Here is an 18,236-nt window from a genome sequence, read left to right on the forward strand (position 1 = left end):
CACTCAGTAGAATACATATTTTATAACGATATTTTATAAAAACCAACCAATTTTTTTCTCTTTCAGGACAGCTCCATAAAACTGTGTTACCTGTTGAACGTAAACTTTGTCTATGTGACTCCCTGGTTGAATATTATGCACCTTTGGACATAACGCTTTCACGCCTCCAAAGTGCTATGTAAAAGCCTGAAATAGTCGGGTTATGTAATATACAATGAGAATATCATTTACCATTTTTCCAATTAAATCTTCACAACTTTTCACTTAGTCCTCCAATCTGTTGCTGTGAGGTCCATGGAGTAGCAGAATGGTAGAAATGCAGAATCTACAGCCCCCACCCCAGACCAACTGAATCAAAATCTACATTTTTAACTAGAGCCTCAGGAGAACCCACAGCTACATTCACGTTTGAGACACCCCCTCCAGTAAGCCACTTTTATCAGCCTTTTTGTTAGAGCGGCTTCTTTCAGGGCTCTCCCTTTGTGGTCTTAGCCCCCCATGAATGCTCTGCTTCCGCCAAACCACACTGCCCCAGGTTCCAGGCCTCTCAGGCCTCCTCCCCACCATCTGCAAAGCCCCCTCCCCTTCTTTTTGCCTAAAGGCGGCACTCGTATTTCTCAATGCCCCAGTTGAGTCTCTCAACTCCAAAACCTTCTCCATAGCCCAAGGGCTCTTACCTGCCTCTAATTTTACAGAACCTGTCTAGCTACACTTTCATCCAGCATTAGCTGTGCTTGTTCTGTTATTTAACCCTTATTCTGCCCTTAATTTTCCAAGTACTTCTGCTTTGTGTCTCCTGCTAGTCTATCACTTACATGTTTTTGCACCTGTCATGGGACTTTGCATATACCAGATTCAACAAATATTTGGTGTTTGGCTTTGACTTGGATCTCTGATGGCAAACTATATAATCTGAAAAATCTATAAATCTGAGTCTAGAAACCTAGTAAAAAATATACAACCTCTACGTTTTGCTGGTATTAAAACTTCCAATATGCTGAACCCAGAAGTTGCACAATAATGTACTGTACAGATACTGAACTATTTTTAAATAACTGGAGAAAATAAATATCAAAAATAAAAATAAGACAACATAATATCAGGTATCAACTAACACTGTAAGTAGAAACATCTCATATTATTGTCGCTAAGGACAACTAAACAAATAAAATCCCTTAGCTACCAGCAGCTGCCACGGACCAAAATACAATGACAGCCAACCCCAGCCTATGATGTGCAAAGAAAAGCATACAGGGCTTCTGACCAAAATTGTGTCTACCAGGATACAGGCAGTCTCAAAACTCATTCCATTCCACTCCTGGATAGAATGACCCCATACACCGTGGCAGGTGTTTTTCTCTATCCTTTCATCAAGTCCATAAGTATTATTAGAATTTAACAATGTGTCTTATAGCAGGTCATAGAAATACAAAGATGGCTAAGACATGTCCTTACTGTCAATGTGCTCACAGTCCTAGTGGGAAGAGGCATAAACAGATCATTCTAACACAATGTGGAACATACAGTACTACAGTACACGTACACAGGGCATTATGGGAACACAAGGAAGGGCTGCCTAACTCAACCTGAAGCAATCAAGACTGTGGACTTTCTGCGGCTTCCCTGGTGGCGCAGTGGTTGAGAGTCCGCCTGCCGATGCACGGGACACGGGTTCGTGCCCCGGTCCGCGAAGATCCCACATGCCGCGGAGCAGCCGGGCCCGTGAGCCGTGGCTACTGAGCCTGCGTGTCCGGAGCCTGTGCTCCGCAACGGGAGAGGCCGCAACAGTGAGAGGCCCGTGTACCGCGAAAAAAAAAAAAAAAAGATTGTGGACTTTCCGGAGGTGGTGATACTTGAGTTGAGACTTAGAGATGACAAAGGAATTAGCCAACTGAAAGATGAAGAGTGATATTCCAGGTAAGGAGAAGTATGTAAGGAGAGGGAAGAGGACACTGACAACATGGTATGTGGAAGGAGCCTAGAAAGCTCTGCATAGTAAGAGGCCAGAAGTGATGAGGTTTTCTCTACAGAGGCAGTGGCCACTTGCTAGTTGATTAGCTTGGAGGCAAAAGACTTGGGACTTTATCCAAAAGGCAAATGGAAAATGTCTAGGCTTGAAAAGACTTCATGCAGCTTCCAAGATCTAATAAGCAAAATTAGAACAGCTTTGATTCTAGATGAACCAACTACATTAAAGCCATAGAATCCTCATCAACATGGCTACTTAGATACTAATTCAAACATTTCATGAATCATCTCTGCAGATGGATATTGGAGGACAAGACCTCTGAGATAAATCCCTTCCAGCCAAGATTCTATTTTCTGATTTTAAATGGCCAACAAAACTATGGACCCATAACATGGATCTGTCCTTCTGAAGGCACTAAACCATACTGCAGGACAAATACCACAGTCTTATTAAGATAGTGAAGTGAAAGGAGCATTAAAAGGGCCATAGAATGGGAGCCTGCTTCTTCTCACTTCTAGCTAACTTCTCTTTCCAGCAAACTATATTTTTCTCCAATTATAGCTCACCATGTCAGGCAAATGTATGCGATTATTATGTCTTTATTCTTAGTATTTTAATTTAAATTTTTTACTGAGTTTTTTCATTTGCAACCAAACAGTTCAATTATTTGCTTTACACTTATTGGTACACACATACACACACAGATTTTTACTCAATTTTGAGAGGTAAGACGCTGGTTGATTTGAATGTTGGCATTTTGTGAAATGTTGCCTCAGTATAAAAAATAAATTGTTTACTCTGGATGTTCAAAACCATTAACACAGAAGAAAAATACCAGCAGGAAATAATTCTGTTTGGTTCAGGCAGATGATTAGATACATTATACCCAATGGTATATATGAGCTGGAATCATTCAACTGCCTGCCTTTTAAATACGTCATGTCTCCAAACTGCACCTTGCACACTGCTTCCTCTAAGAGCTCCTAATCTGGGCCAGGCTTCTCAAAATGGATGAAACTAAACTAACTCAGCCATCTTTTGCCAATTTCACTGTATCTGGATTCAGCATTTCATCTTCCCATCTAACCCGTGTAGGTATTATTTTCCTAGCAGTGATTTTACTTTTTGGCGATGGGCAAATGTCCATATTTACAATTTTAGCCTTTTCAGGACCACAGAATTAAGCAATCATCAGGAAAAAATAACAGTGATGATAAAATTTAGAATAATATTAAAGAGGTAAGTGTGATAGTTAAATAAAAATTAAAAAATCAAGTAGACCAGGGATGAAGGGCATGGGCCCTGGGGCCAGACTGCAGAGTGTAGTTCTTGGTTTCCCCACTTATACTATACTAGTATAGTGTACTATACTAGCTTTGGATAGGTCATTTAATCGTTCAGAGGTCTCAGTTATCCAGTATGTAAAATGGGAATAATAATGCTAGTTCCTATCTTTAATGTAGTTGATAAGATTTTTAACAGTAATTTATACACAGCATTTAAATCAGAGCTTGGCACATAAGAAGTTATATGTGCTAGCTATTATTAGTATTATCATCAACATCATCATCATCATCATCATTATAAGGTACCACAATCCATTAATCTCAATTCTCAAAAATAGTTTCATGGAATGTCACAGGGTATTTTCACATTCACATGTCCTCTTCTTTTCTAGCACTTCTTGGGATGTTTGAAATACAAGACAAAACAAAAATAACTCTTCTCAAGAGATGATATTACAAAGATTAGCTAGCAGAAAATATGTTGCAGCAGACATTGTTGGTTGAATGACCCAACCCCATTTCCAGTCTCTTCCCTAGGTCCTCTTCCAGCTTGCAATGTGCACATGACACAGTGCAGCAGGAAAAGCATTTTCCCCTCTTCCTACTGAAATGATCGCCAGCCTACGAAGGAAGCCCCCAAAGAATCAGAGACCTCAATGCTAACCTTGCTGACCCCCCTTCAACCAGTGCCAACAGCTACCCGCCCTCAGATTTTTCATCATATATGAAAAGTAAACCCCTTTACAATTGAGACTTCATATTCAGGTTTTCTAATGCATGCAGCCAAAAGCTTTCCTGACTGATACATTTATAGACTCCACGTTGCTCATGAGACGACCCGAGAGATCTCAGTCTGCAGCAGTCATTCTCACTGATGCCTGATTTCTTTTCCTAGGGTAAAACTAGGTCCCTGGTGCTTGTGCTTCTGCGTTCAGTGTTCCAACTTGCCCTGCATAAGTTGCATCCTGGAGATCCAGGGAGCCCTTCCTTCTAGGTCTTCCCCATTCCATCTTTCTGCTCCCAGGTGCTGATCCCACTTCAGCTGCTCATGCTGCAGGCTTTTCATTTCTTGCCCTCCAGGAAGCCACACTCTGGGTGACCAGCATCCCTACACTGGTGCTACTTATTCCCCTTGACACCAAGCTCATAAGTTTTCTCTTCAGTGTCACCTGGTAATGGGGGCAGACATCTTCCCATCACTTGTCTCTCTCCACCTTATCAGTTTTATTATTGTGGCCAATTTTTCTTGTCCCCAGTGGTTCTCAAAAAGCCCACCTGCCCAATCACTCCTCAGCCCCTTCCGGTTCACTAACGAAGTCTAGTTGCAGCTGTATACACGATAAAACTGGTAAAAGCTACACAGCTTGCAAATAGTGTTTCCAATTGTCATACTGTATTATTGTTGTTTAGACAATCAAACTGTTCACTGAAATAATTACATTATTGAAATATTTTTAAATTGTCTATGGACTTATTTCAGATAGTACTTCTTCAGCTCTAAAATTATTCAACCATTTCAACAACAAAGAAAAAACTGTAACTTGGACTTGGTGATTGATATTTTCTTCTTCATCAACTTAGTTCACAATTTGGAAACAAAGGTTTGTCTGTTTAATATCATATGAAAAATTATAGTCATCTTGGATAAACAATAGTGTCAATAAATAACATCTACATAAGAATGAAAAAGAAAACCTATATTCTTGCTGCCAGCAGACATAACTTTTGTTGACCTTTGAAAGCCAGGGGATTAACTAGCATTTGGGGGGAGACATTTTGAAAGACACAGAACCTGTCATATTTTCTGCTTCATGAGCTAAACATAAACAGTGGGGAGACTGTTACAGCTGTCTGCTAACAGATGAGGCTTTGGAGGTTGTGAGCCAAAGGAACAGCAAAGACCATTCTGTGTTTAATAAACCATATACCCTCCAGTACTGAGATAACCCCTGCCAGGGAGTTAACATTTGGAAAAAAAAAAACAAAACAGTTCTTCCAAGTCATGGAGGTATAATATAAGATCCTGTGATTGTAAAGAAATCACATGGGTTGTGAAGAGAAGCAATTGTGAGGGATGTCATTTTTAAAATTTACTATAATTTACAAATAAGAGAGACCTGAGCTGATAAAGTATCATCCAAATTACTATTTGAAAATGATTTATACCACAGGGAACACAAAACAGTATTTCTATTTGTTTTTCTAGCAAAACATAACATATGTGCAGCAAAGTGAATCAGAAACTCTTCCCAACTCAGAAAAACTTTAAATCATAATAATAATGAAGATAAAAGTCATTTTCAGGCAGTAGCTCAATAATACACTGAGAATGGAGTCACCACATACATAATTCAGGCATAATGTAATCCTCAAGACACATATTCCTAAAATAAAGAGGCAGACAGCCTAGGTGTGGATCTGGCTCTTGCTGTGTTACTTTGTGCAAGTAACTGAATATCTCTGAGCCTCAGGATCCACATCTATAAAATGCAGGTAATAGCTACGTTGCAGGGTTGTTAAAATAAGTGAAATGAATTGATATTTTTACAGTTTTAGAACAGTTCCCAAACATATAATAAGTGGTACTTAAGTATAAATAACAAATAATAACAGCTGTGTAGCTTACCTGATGCCTGATGGGATAAATTTAAACTAATCCGTCAGTGGAAGAGCTATGGAAGCCTCCAGTCTAACCTCTTCTCTCACACAAGAATCCTCTAAGAACCAAAACCAAAACCAAAAGCATGACCCAGCAATTCCGCTCCTGGGTATATATCTGAAAAAAACAAAAACACTAATTCGAAAAGACACACGGGTCCCAATGTTCATAGCAGCATTATTTACAATTGCCAAGATATGGAAACAACCAAAGTATCCATTAACAGATGAATGGACAAAGAAGATGTGGTATATATACACAATAGACTACTACCCAGCCATAAAAAAGAATGAAATTTTGCCATTTTGCAGCAGTATGGATGGACTTGGAGGGTATTATGCACAGTGAAATAAGTCCGACAGAGAAAGACACTGTATGATATAATTTATATGTGGAATCTAAAAAATACAACAAACTAGTGAATATAACAAAAATGAAGTGGACTTGCAGATATAGAGAACAAACTAGTGGTCACCAGCAGGGAGCTGGGGAGGGGCAGAATAGGAGTGGGGGAGTGGGAGATAAAAGCTGTTGGGTGCAAGATAGGCTACAAGGACATATTGTACAACATGAGAAATATAGCCAATATTTTTAAATGGAGTGTAACCTTTTAAAATTGTATAAAAAATTAAAACAAAAACAATCCTTGACACACTCTGACCTGAGGAAGAGGAAACTGGAAAATACCTCCCTGTAATTCCCACCTTGAATTCTAAATCTGAACCTATAACAAATAAATCCAAGCCTGCTTCCACATGGCAAACCATCACAATTTTTAAGGAACCACCATCACCTTCTCTTCCTCAAGCCAAGCATCCTCTATCTGTTCATCCTCTGAGACTTTGATGGGGCTCCAGCTCCCTCACCATCTAAGACACTGGCCTCTACAGACAGCAAGTTTGTTCGGTTCCCCAGGAAAGTTGGGCGGGAAGTACCGGGATGTGATTCACGTGGCGGCCTATCTGCCACTCTCATTCTGGACCTTGATTTCTATTAGCTGAGGCTCAGATGGCGCTCCAGTTTTCTGGCATCTGTGTCACGCTATTGCCTTATACTTAAAACTAGCCTCTTGATCTGCTGAAAAGCCAGAGCACTCAGCTCCATCCTTACAATGACATTTTTAAGCCTAAACTCAATAATGTGTATTTATCCCTATTAAGTCTCACTTGATTATTAATCAGGATAAATGTGCATGCAAATGGAATCACAGTAGTACACCAAATCAGATTTTAAATTCTCTAGAGGAAATTCATTTTTTATACAGGAATCTTATGATCAAATTTTGTAAAGCAAATATCCTTCAATTGATATTTTTGGTAACTATCTATTAGCATATTATAGCTGTCTACAGCAGGAAACATACATTAAGCTTTGGATTCTACCATATTATGTTATTAAAGCAGATCTGCCTTCCTGTACTTTGATTAGGCTAATACTAAAATTAGTTTATTTTCCTGCAATGTACTGCAACCAGAAGATTAGCATGCAGAAGAGAGAGCCGGGAGGCCACAGACCCAAAAACTATGACCAGGTCTAAAGTCTCCTAAAAGCGTACAGTCCTCAAAGGGCAAACCAAGAGTTAATTCTTGGCTTAAAATTTCCCTCCCATGCCTTTTATATGAACGAAATAATACTGTGAAAAAAACATTACAACTGACCCTCTCCTATTTGTTCAGTTTCCACTTAATTTGGTTCCACAATTGGGTCACTGTCCTCCAGGGTTCTCTACTAGGTAAGGCCCTTAGGCTAAGCCTTCTACAGGCTGAGTCCAGTTCACCTCTCTTGCCTCATCTCTAATGACACTCCAACACTGTCACCCCTAGAGTTTCACCAGCCCACTCACCTGTACTCTCAGCTCCATCCATGTCTCAAAACCAGTCCTGACAAAGGAGGCAGTTGGTAAGGCCTTAAACCAATCCTGTGGTAAGATAACTAGTATCTCGTGTGCCTGGGTGAGCCCTGGGAACCAGAAGTGAGCTAATTCTACCCAACCACTGAGCACACTGTGCATGGCCTTCCTGCTCAGATTCTGACTGAGCCTTCCTGTCCCCTTACTGGGGTTGAAGCTCTTCCCTAAGTCTGGACACTTAACTGAGGCCCTGAGAACTTTCCCAGCCCATTTGCAGATCCCTGTTATTCAGTTATTACCTGGGATCCAGCCATAAATCAGAAAAACCTCCACATACCACCATGTACCTCCCATTAGACTTTCAATGTCAGTATCACTGTCCATGGATCTCCCACCACATTGGAGACTGAATCAAAATCTACCCTAGATCTTTCAACACCACAATTTGAACTACTGATACTAAGGAAAAACTTGAAGAAGAAATACGCAAACCCATGCATAAAGAAAGTCACAACTCCTTTTTCTGAGGAATAAAAGACGTCTCAAATAGCTGAAGATACATGGCATGTTCCTGGGAATGGCAAGTAGTCAAGGCCAAGATATACCAAGAATCCAAACCTTAGGCAGCACCAATCTACCCGTGGGGAGATTTTTTAATCAGCATGACTCAGGTGTGGAAGACTGATGATTTGAATTCAGCCAGGCTTGGGATTTTGCTAAGCAGGTGTGAAAGAAGAACATGGGGCAAAACAGTTGATACTGTCAAAGAGAGACAGAAGTGATGGAACATAAAATCTAAATGGCTTGGGAAACAAATATAGAAAGTGGGTAACAGAGAAAACAAGAATCTAGAGTCTGGAGAGCCTAATGGGACAAAGATGAATGAAACTTGCCAGAGGCTATGTCAAGAGACCAAGGTCTGGATATAAAATTTCAGTGCTGAAGACACTGGTGATGAAAACATGCTGAGCATGCAAACAGAAGGACATGATGAAGAGGGGCTATGGTAGAAGCTATTGGAGATGAGTAACTCAAAGCCCGGAGAAGCCTGTGTCATTTGGGCGGGTGTTGAAGTCATCCAGGATACAAGACAGCCTAAGGATCCACGGAAGGACTGAAGCCAAGTGCCCAAGTGGAGCCTCTTTAGAATGGTGGGAGCATTGGCTCATTTAGGACAATAAATTAGACACAGGACAAAAAACAGAAACCTGGCTTGTCTTTAACTTTTCCATTTCTAAGATTGAGAAAGGGGAGATAAGAGTTCTTGGTTTAAATGTTCTGGTTAATTTCACAATCAAATTTAACTTCACTAAGAAAAGTTATGAAACATGGTTCCTTGGCAGTAACAGTACCAGTCAAGCGATATGGTACCACAGCATGAGATTTCAAAGATCTATATTTCAACACTAATGAAATAGAAACCATTCTAGAATTGCATTTAGCATGGCAAGAAAATGAACTCGGGGGGATTAATTATTAAAACATAAAATGTAAAAACATGCATTTGACACATATTTATTTCATTAGTTTAGAAAACTATTTACAAATCATTAAAATTCTTGATATCTATAACCAAAAAGAAAATGGTGGAAGAAAGGAAATGAGACTGATTCTAGCTAGGACAGTGGATAGGAACTAAAACAAAACTGTAGAATGTTATATAAAAGTGACTGCCATGGGAAAATTCCAATCACCTGTAGCCTCCTTAGTACCAGCCATCAATTTCCTTGGAATGCCGTTCCGTTTCAGTACATCAGTTCAAAGAAGATGTACTTGAAGCACTGAAGTTCTAATATCAAACCAAAAGTAAAAAATCAGTCATGTAAAAGCAAAAGGTAAAGTTCTCTTGGTCCTGATTCCTTAGATAAATAATTAAATAATAATGAAATTGGAGGGCTAATTTCATTTTAAAAATTCCAACTTGTTCAGATGAAAGTCTACTAAAAATGGCATATTAAATGACCTTGCTTTGAGGCCCCAGTGCTTGATCCAAGGAAAAAGTCCTCTGCAGCTTGGGTTAAAGTAAAAGCTTCTCAACAAATAATCCCCAAGTATTTTTCTGATTATTACTCATACACTAAGTTCATAAAAACTCAGAAAACTATTAGGTTGGGGAAAGAAAAGATTGAGCAAACTATGACTGACTTTTGGGTTTTCTTATTTCTTCTACGAAGTGAAATTCTGTTCATCTTGCTCATTGATATCTCAGACCACCAGACATCCTCAAGTTCTATACCTTATGCAACACCCAACTGAGACTATGAGAGAAGAGTAACCGACATTATCCACTTCCTCTGCTAAGGTCAGACCACTGTCACCACTGACTAATTTACCATGGAGAGTGGGACGCTTCCTAACACCATACACAAAAGTAAACTCAAAATGGATTAAAGACCTAAATGTAAGGCCGGACACTATAAAACTCTTAGAGGAAAACATAGGCAGAACACTCTATGACATAAATCGCAGCAAGATCTTTTCTGACCCACCTCCTAGAGTAATGAAAAGAAAACCAAAAATAAACAAATGGGACCTAGTTAAACTTAAAAGCTTTTGCACAGCAAAGTAAACCATAAACAAAACGAAAAAACAACCCTCAGAATAGGAGAAAATATTTGCAAACGAAGCAACTGACAAGGGATTCATCTCCAAAATGTACAAACAGCTCATGCAGCTCAATATAAAAAAAAAAACAAACAACCTAATGGAAAATGGATGGAAGATCTACATAGACATTTCTCCAAAGACATACAGATGGTTAAGAGGCACGTGAAAAGCTGCTCAGCATCACTAATTATTAGAGAAATGCAAATCAAAAGTACAATGAGGTATCACCTCATACTGGTCAGAATAGCCATCATCAAAATATCTACAAACAATGAATTCTGGAGAGGATGTGGAGAAGAGGGAACCCTCCTACACTGTTGGTGGGAATGTAAATTGGTACAGCCACTATGGAAAACAGTATGGAGGTTCCTTAAAAAACTAAAAATAGAACTACCATATGATTCAGCAATTCCACTCTTGGGCATATACCTGGAGAAAAGCATAATTCAAAGAGATACATGCAGGGCTTCCCTGGTGGCACAGTGGTTGAGAGTCCGCCTGCGGATGCAGGGGACATGGGGTTGTGCCCCGGTCCGGGAAGATCCCACATGCCGCGGAGCGGCTGGGCCCGTGAGCCATGGCCGCTGAGCCTGCACGTCCAGAGCCTGTGCTCCACAACGGGAGAGGCCACAACAGTGAGAGGCCCACATACAGTGAGAGGCCACAACAGTGAGAGGCCCACATACAAAAAAAAAAAAAAAAAAACAGATACATGCACCCCAGTGTTCATTGCAGCACTATTTACAATAGCCAGGACATGGAAACCACCTAAATGTCCATCAACGGAGGGATGGATAAAGAAGATGGATAAAGATACAATGGAATATTATGCAGCCATAAAAAGGAACGAAATAGTGCCATTTGCAGAAATGTGGATAGACCTAGAGACTGTCATAGGGAGTGAAGTAAGTCAGAAAGAGAAACACAAATATTGTATAATATCGCTTATATGTGGAATCTAGAAAAATGGTACAGATGAACTTATTTGCAAAGCAGAAATAGAGACACAGGTGTAGAGAACAAACTTACAGATACCAAGGTGGGGAAGAGGAGGTAGGATGAATTGGGAGATTGGGATTTACATATATACACTACTATGTATAAAATAGATAGCTAATGAGAACCTACTGTTTAGCACAGGGAACTCTACTCAGTGCTCTGTGGTGACCTAAATGGGAAGGAAATCTAAAAAAGAAGGGATATATGTATATGTATAACTGATTTACTTTGCTGTATAGCAGAAACTAACACAACATCGTAAAGTAACTATACTCCAATAAAAATTAATTTAAAAAAAAAAACAGTTCTGGTAGAACCAGGATTCTTGACAGGAAATTAATTTTTAACTAAACATATTCATTTTAATATTTGTCTTTCTATGCAGTTCCCTCTCTTAAACTTGGGTTGGGTTTATTACTCTTTTTCATTTGAGAATGAATTTTTATTCATCCTCCTTACATATGTTGTACATGGAGACTGAGATCTTTAATTGAAACTACAAAAGCTCTAAAGATTAATAACTTCATTGCTGAGGGCTCATATACCTTAACAGGTAAGTCAACTTTTGATATTAACGTTTGAAACCGGTTTTTGTTTTTAAATTACAAGTAGTAAATTAGGCAAAATAATGAGGGAAAAAAGGAAGAAACACACACATACAAAAAAACTTTTTGTTTTATTCTTCTAAAGTGACAAAGTGACAAAGATCCTATCAATCAGTTTCTGGGTAGCATATGAGTATGCCAGTATAACAGTTAAACCAGACAAGGATTCTGTAACCTCTCTGTTTCAATTTGACAACTTAATCTCCAAGACTCAAGTCTGGAACACTTGCTAACCAAAGTATTTTATGACCTATACCTGGAATTATTCAAAAGAAAATAATAAAACATATCATACTGAGCACTTTTTCTTTTTGGAACGCCAGGGTAAAGTCTTGCAAAGATCTGATTGAGCAGCAGTGTCCCTCCGGAGATAAATTTAGCAAAGATGCTTTGACCAGGAAAATCTTTTTCTCGCAAGATATGTAAAAAGAGATACAAAGCAATACGTATGCATTTGTGCTTTTCCTTCCTACGGTGACAATGTACAAAGGTTTTATCTACCTTTATTTTTGATTGCAGCTCAAATTTCAGATAAGCTCTTCCCCTTGTAGACAATCCACTTGTAGATGCTTTGGCCCTGGAGCCTGTGTTCTTCCAAGTTCTTTCTCTAAGAAGAAATTCTTTGTGCTCAGAAGAAATCTGTCACAAAATAATGCATGAATGGAAAGGGTGAGTATAACTCGGCATTTTTTCCTTTAAAATTAGTCACTTCAGAAGAAGACAGATCATTAAAATTTGCCCTAAATATCAAAGGTTCTAATTCAGCAAAATATTTTGAGATTCATGAGTGACTCAAAGTAGATAACGATTAGAGTTGAAATCAAGAGAAGTACTATAAAGCATTAGCCAAAATACTGGAGACCAAAGAAGAGAGATAATGATAAATATCAGCAAAACCACTCACAAACAAGTTTTTTACTTTATAAAAGCTTCAAATACAGCGCCATACTAATTCATTGTATTGATTAAAATGACAGTTTCTCAACATGTCAGAATAAAAATAATCAAATAGCTTTGCCTTTAAACATCTTGTATGTTGTCGAGAGGGTATTCATTTATCCTTTTCATCTTTGAAAAAGATTAGATTTTCAACCAAAGTGTGACTAGCAGACTCATAAAAATTGCTATCATATTCACTTTAAAAATATACTGCTCAACCTTTGCTAGATCCCCTGGCTTACCTTTGTTCTTACATCAATGAAGCATTTAATCTTGCCTGTCTTCTTCAACAAAACCAGTGAAATAGTCAAACCATCCAGCAAGAACTGTTCTCTAGAAATATGAAGCTTTGGTGTCAGATCTTAGCCAGAATGTGTGCTCCCACACACCGCCAGAAATTTATGGTCAGCTGGATAGAATCTTTCTTCTGCAACACCATTTGCCCTTTCTCCAAGTCCAAAGCAAAGATCTTTTTGAGCAAAGTAGCTGAAAAGACAGGCTCAGGATAAAGGGCAAATACAGACTGATTTTGTATAATTGACCTTTCTTTAAGCTAGAAAGAAAATAATTTAGAATTTCTATACAAGAATCAGAGAGATGTTTTTCTTTTTGTAACTTTTTTTAAAAGTAAAAATGCACTTTTTACCCAAATTTTGAAGGAAATATTGCTAGAATAAGACATATGAATTTAACATATTAAACTAGGTAAAAATCTGAAAAATCTTTTTAGTGCAGGTGGCTTATTAATACTTCCCATGTATTACTTCCTCTCACTTTTCTACCTCTCTCTTTGTCAATTTTCTACTCTACTCTCTTTTGTGTTTTCTCTTATCCCTGTCCTCAGGTTAGGGAAGTTTCCATGGTTCAACCTTCTTCCAATTTCTTGCCTCTCTCCACTTGATATTTCATAGTTGGGTCACATTGTATAGCGCTTGATACATTTTACAACAATTACCACATTTGATTCTCATAGCTATCCTATGATATAGTCCTGTATAATCGTCCATTATACACCTGAAATCACACACCTATTAAGTGGAAATCACATACGCATTAAGTGGTAACATAGAAACTCACAAGAATCTTCCAATTGTCTTCACCCACTTCCAAGAGACCACACAGACCACATAGAAAAAAAAAAATCTGTCTTTTTCATCAATGTGGCCTCAACAATTAGCACAGAACGAGCATATAATATAGTTATACATATACGATATATGACTATACATATTTCAGCAGTGTAATGCGCTCAATATATTAAATAAATGAATGAATGAAAGTTAGCTCTACTTCTAATCTTTGCAGGAATCTTTGTAGGAAATCTTACACTTTTCAAAGTGCTTTTTAAAATATGAACCTCCCTGGTGAACAAAACATTTTACGAATTAGAAAGATCAACTACTCTGGTCCCCTATTTTACTGATGAAGATATTGTGGCTCAGAAAAGCTAAAGAACTTATTCATAAGTAGCCAATAGTAGTGCCAAGCTAGAGCCTAAAGAATATCAATATGAAAAGAATTTTCAATCCCATACGAACCTGTGGGCTATTCTTTACTATAATGTTACAGTTAGGAGTTATGACTAGTTATTTTCATCATTCTGCACAGACCCGATAGTGCATACATATCTATTTAATGTCACATGGGCTAGGCTATCGGGATAGGGAAAAAAACTTAAATATTTTTACAAGCAGATTGCCTTTAAGCTGTGCATTGAATTAAATACAATTACTCAGTTCCTTCTACATTTTAAAATATATAATTAAAAGATCAAAATATTTTGATAACCATTTAAGCCAAGATAATAGTTCCCCATGTCTCTGTTCTGTATTAACACGCCTTTAAATAGAAAGCATTCATGAACTGAGACATTCCTAACACATTACATGTATGCTCACACATGTGTGATGCACACACACTGTTTCTGGCAATATTCATCACGATTCACTGCCTCGCCTTTTGGCTCTCCAGATGGCCCATTGGTTCTATTCAAACTGAACTCTGAGATTCCTCTTTCCTAATTGCTGGCTTCCAGAAGGAGCCCTTTGTGGCAGCTATTCCCCCCAGTCAACTGCAACATTCCATTGCTTGAGCCTAAGTTTCAACACAGTCTTCAGGCTCTTCCTCTGCCTACCTAGTTCATAGCCACAACCAATCCTTGATTATCTATGCAGAAAGGGGGGAGGGGTAACAATAATTTAAAATATCATCATCAAAGGAAAATTATTTGAAAGAACAAAAACTATCATACCAGCTCAGACCTGTGATCTCAGTTTTTTTGGTCTCTGAAAGCAGCAACTAGACTTGTGGAAGAATTTGGTTATCAAGATGAAGCGTATATTTCTTATTAGTCATATTCACTCATTTATTCATTCAGTAATTTTAATAAAGAGTGTAGGATATATAAGACCTCAATTAAGTGCCTGGGGGATGAAATTAGGGGAGAGAGAAAGAAAGGAAAAAATAAAAGGAAGGAAAAAGAGAGAGAAAGAGAAAGGAAGGAAAGAAGGAAGGAGGGAAGGCATGCAAATCATTATTTCAAAGCACTTAAATCCTAAATGGAGACCTCCAGCTAACATTTCTGTGATGTGATTTTTTTCTCTCAGCCTCTGTGCTTCTCCACTCTCTCCCCCTACCTAGTTAATGCTGATTCGTCTTTCACATCCAACATCCAATTTTGCCCAGTAGAAACTTTCCTTAAACCTACCTCCCAACCACAGTAGTTGCCCCTCTGATTTTGCCTTCCTCTCCCATCTATTATCACATTAGATCTAATTTTATATTTTAAATATATTGTTTTATTTTAATTATATTTAAAATATATTTAACATAGGCATTAACTAAGACATTGTATTTAATCATATTCCATTATTATATTTAATAAATATAGTATTATAGATTTCAATTATTTACTGTCTCCCCAGAAGCGTATACCATGCCAACCACTTAAGAGGTCTCCAGTAAATATTCCTGAATAAAGAAATGAGTTAGTAAATGATAGATATAAGACAAAATGATGTAAGCTCTTAGTGGTTAAAAATTCAAGTTTTGAGTCAGATTTCTGGGTTCAAATCCTTCTTCAAATCCTTACTAGCTGAAAAAACTTGAGAACCGTGCAGAGATTAAAGTTGCCTCAAGCAAGAGGAGATTTTTAGTAAGGATTTTGGGAGGGTTGATTTTATGTGTCAGCTTAGCTAGTCTATGGTACCCAATTGTTTGGTCAAACAAATTAAATCAGTAGACTTTGAGTAAAGCAGTTTACTCTCCATAGTGTGGGTGTGACTCATCCAATCAGCTGAAGACCTTAGAAGACTGAGGTTCCTCAAAGAGGAAGAAATTCTCCCCCAAATTGCGACATAGAAACCCTGCCTGAGTTTCCAACTTGATGCTCTGAGGCATTCAGCCTCAAGACTGCAGCATCAACTCTTACCTGAATTTCAGATCTCAGATTTTCCAGTTCCCAAAATCACGCGACCCAATTCCTAAAACTAAACCTATTTCTCTCTCTCTCTCTTTCTTTCTCTCCCTCCTTCCCTCCCTCATTCTCTCTCTCTCTATATATATACACACATATATGATATAGAATAGTATGCAATATAATAATACATACATATATATTATATATTTTACATATATAAATTACATATTATATGTATATCTATATATACTATATAGATATAATATACATACAATATATAAATTATACATGTTTATTTACTATATATTATACATACATAATAATTAAATATTTATATATTATGTATAATATGTTTTCTAGAGAAACAGCATACGTATATATATATTTTATATATATATATATATATTATATATATACGTATGCTGTTTCTCTAGAAAACCCTGCCTAATACAGATCTATACTAGGTAACCCAAGAGAAGCCAACAGCCCTGTCTCACACAGAAAAGGAAAGACAGAATCAGGTTCCTGGGACCAGGGCCATTTAGATGCCCAGTTACCGAGGGCCTCAGCAGCTGGAATTTGTACTTCTCATTCTTTGGCTTTGCCATCAATGTGGCTCTGCTACTCCTTCCCGTGTCTATCATTCTCCAGTAGCTGGAGATTGACTCTTCATATGCTGATCTGTTTATCTGTTCCCTGCCTTGTATCTTCTTACCTGCTTACGCATAGTTTCTGTCTTTTCATCTTCCTCATCACTTCTGCTTCCTCATGACTTTGGTTTGTTGTGATCCTCATGGTGCAACGCTACTCCATCGCTTTTCTCTAAGCAGTCTTCTACTTTCAGCTCCCATGGCTGGCCTCTTCTCTGTCATTACGATTCACAGGTCACATTCCTGACAGAGAGAATTGAGTCGGCACAGCTCATCTTTTGGAGCCAGCTGATGGTATAGGGCTCTGGATAGCCTGGGAATCAGCTGCCTTTGGGGCAGGTACCCATCTCTGGAACAATGAACTACAACCGGACACCAGAGTCATGGGATACCTAGCATGGCCACCTGAGACTGTTTCTTCCCATAAAAAAATTTCCCTTGGAAGACCCTTAAAGAAAAACAGAACTACCACATGATCCAGCAATTTCACTTCTGGGAACATACCCAGAGAAAATGAAAACACTAACTTGAGAAGATATCTGCACCCCCATGTTCACAGCAACATAATTCACTATAGGCAAAGCCTGGAAACAAAGTGTCCATCAATGGATGGATGGATAAAGAAGTAATAAATGGAATATTATTCTGCTACAAAAACAAGGAAATCCTGCCATTTGCCACAACATGGACGGACCTGGAGGGCATTATGCTGAATGAGGGAAGTCAGACAGAAAGACACGTGCCATATGATCTCACTTACCTAGGGAATCGAAAAGAAAAAAGGTCAAATTCACAGAAAAAGAGATCAGACGCTTGTATTTACCAGAGGCAGAGGGCGGGGGAGGGGAAATTGGAGGACGGGTGGAAGAAACATACAAGCTTCCACTTACAAAAAAGGGAAGTACTAGAGAGGCAATGTACAATATGAAGACTGTAGTTAACACTGCTGTATGATATACAGGAAAACTGTTACGAGAGTAAATCCTGGGAGTCCTCATCGCTAGGAAAATATTTTTTCCTTTCCTTTCTTTTTATTGTATCTATATGAGAAGATGGATATTAACTCAACCTATTGTGATAATCATTTTACAATATATGTAAATCAAACCATGATGCTGTATGCCTTAAACGTATACAGTGATGTATTTCAATTAGTTCTCAGTAAAACTTGGTGGCGGGGAAGAACGTGTAACTTCAGGAACGGCAAAGACGTAACACACTGAATCATTATGATGCATTTGGATGGGCTGAAGTA

At 38.3% G+C, this 18,236-nt stretch overlaps 1 long non-coding RNA gene across 1 annotated transcript in view; it reads right to left on the reverse strand.

Moving 5' to 3' along the window:
• Window positions 1-17,218, reverse strand: part of LOC132413852 (uncharacterized) — a 50,240-nt gene extending 33,022 nt beyond the window's left edge. The window contains exons 1-3 of the long non-coding RNA XR_009516833.1: window positions 17,047-17,218; window positions 12,476-12,613; window positions 5,882-6,031 (exon numbers count right to left, since the gene is read on the reverse strand). This is a non-coding gene — a long non-coding RNA (uncharacterized lncRNA). The remainder of the gene's footprint in view (window positions 1-5,881; window positions 6,032-12,475; window positions 12,614-17,046) is intronic.
• Window positions 17,219-18,236: the final 1,018 nt, after the last annotated feature.

This window comes from Delphinus delphis, chromosome 18 (genome assembly GCF_949987515.2).
Source record: "Delphinus delphis chromosome 18, mDelDel1.2, whole genome shotgun sequence".
NCBI classification, from domain to species: domain Eukaryota; kingdom Metazoa; phylum Chordata; class Mammalia; order Artiodactyla; family Delphinidae; genus Delphinus; species Delphinus delphis.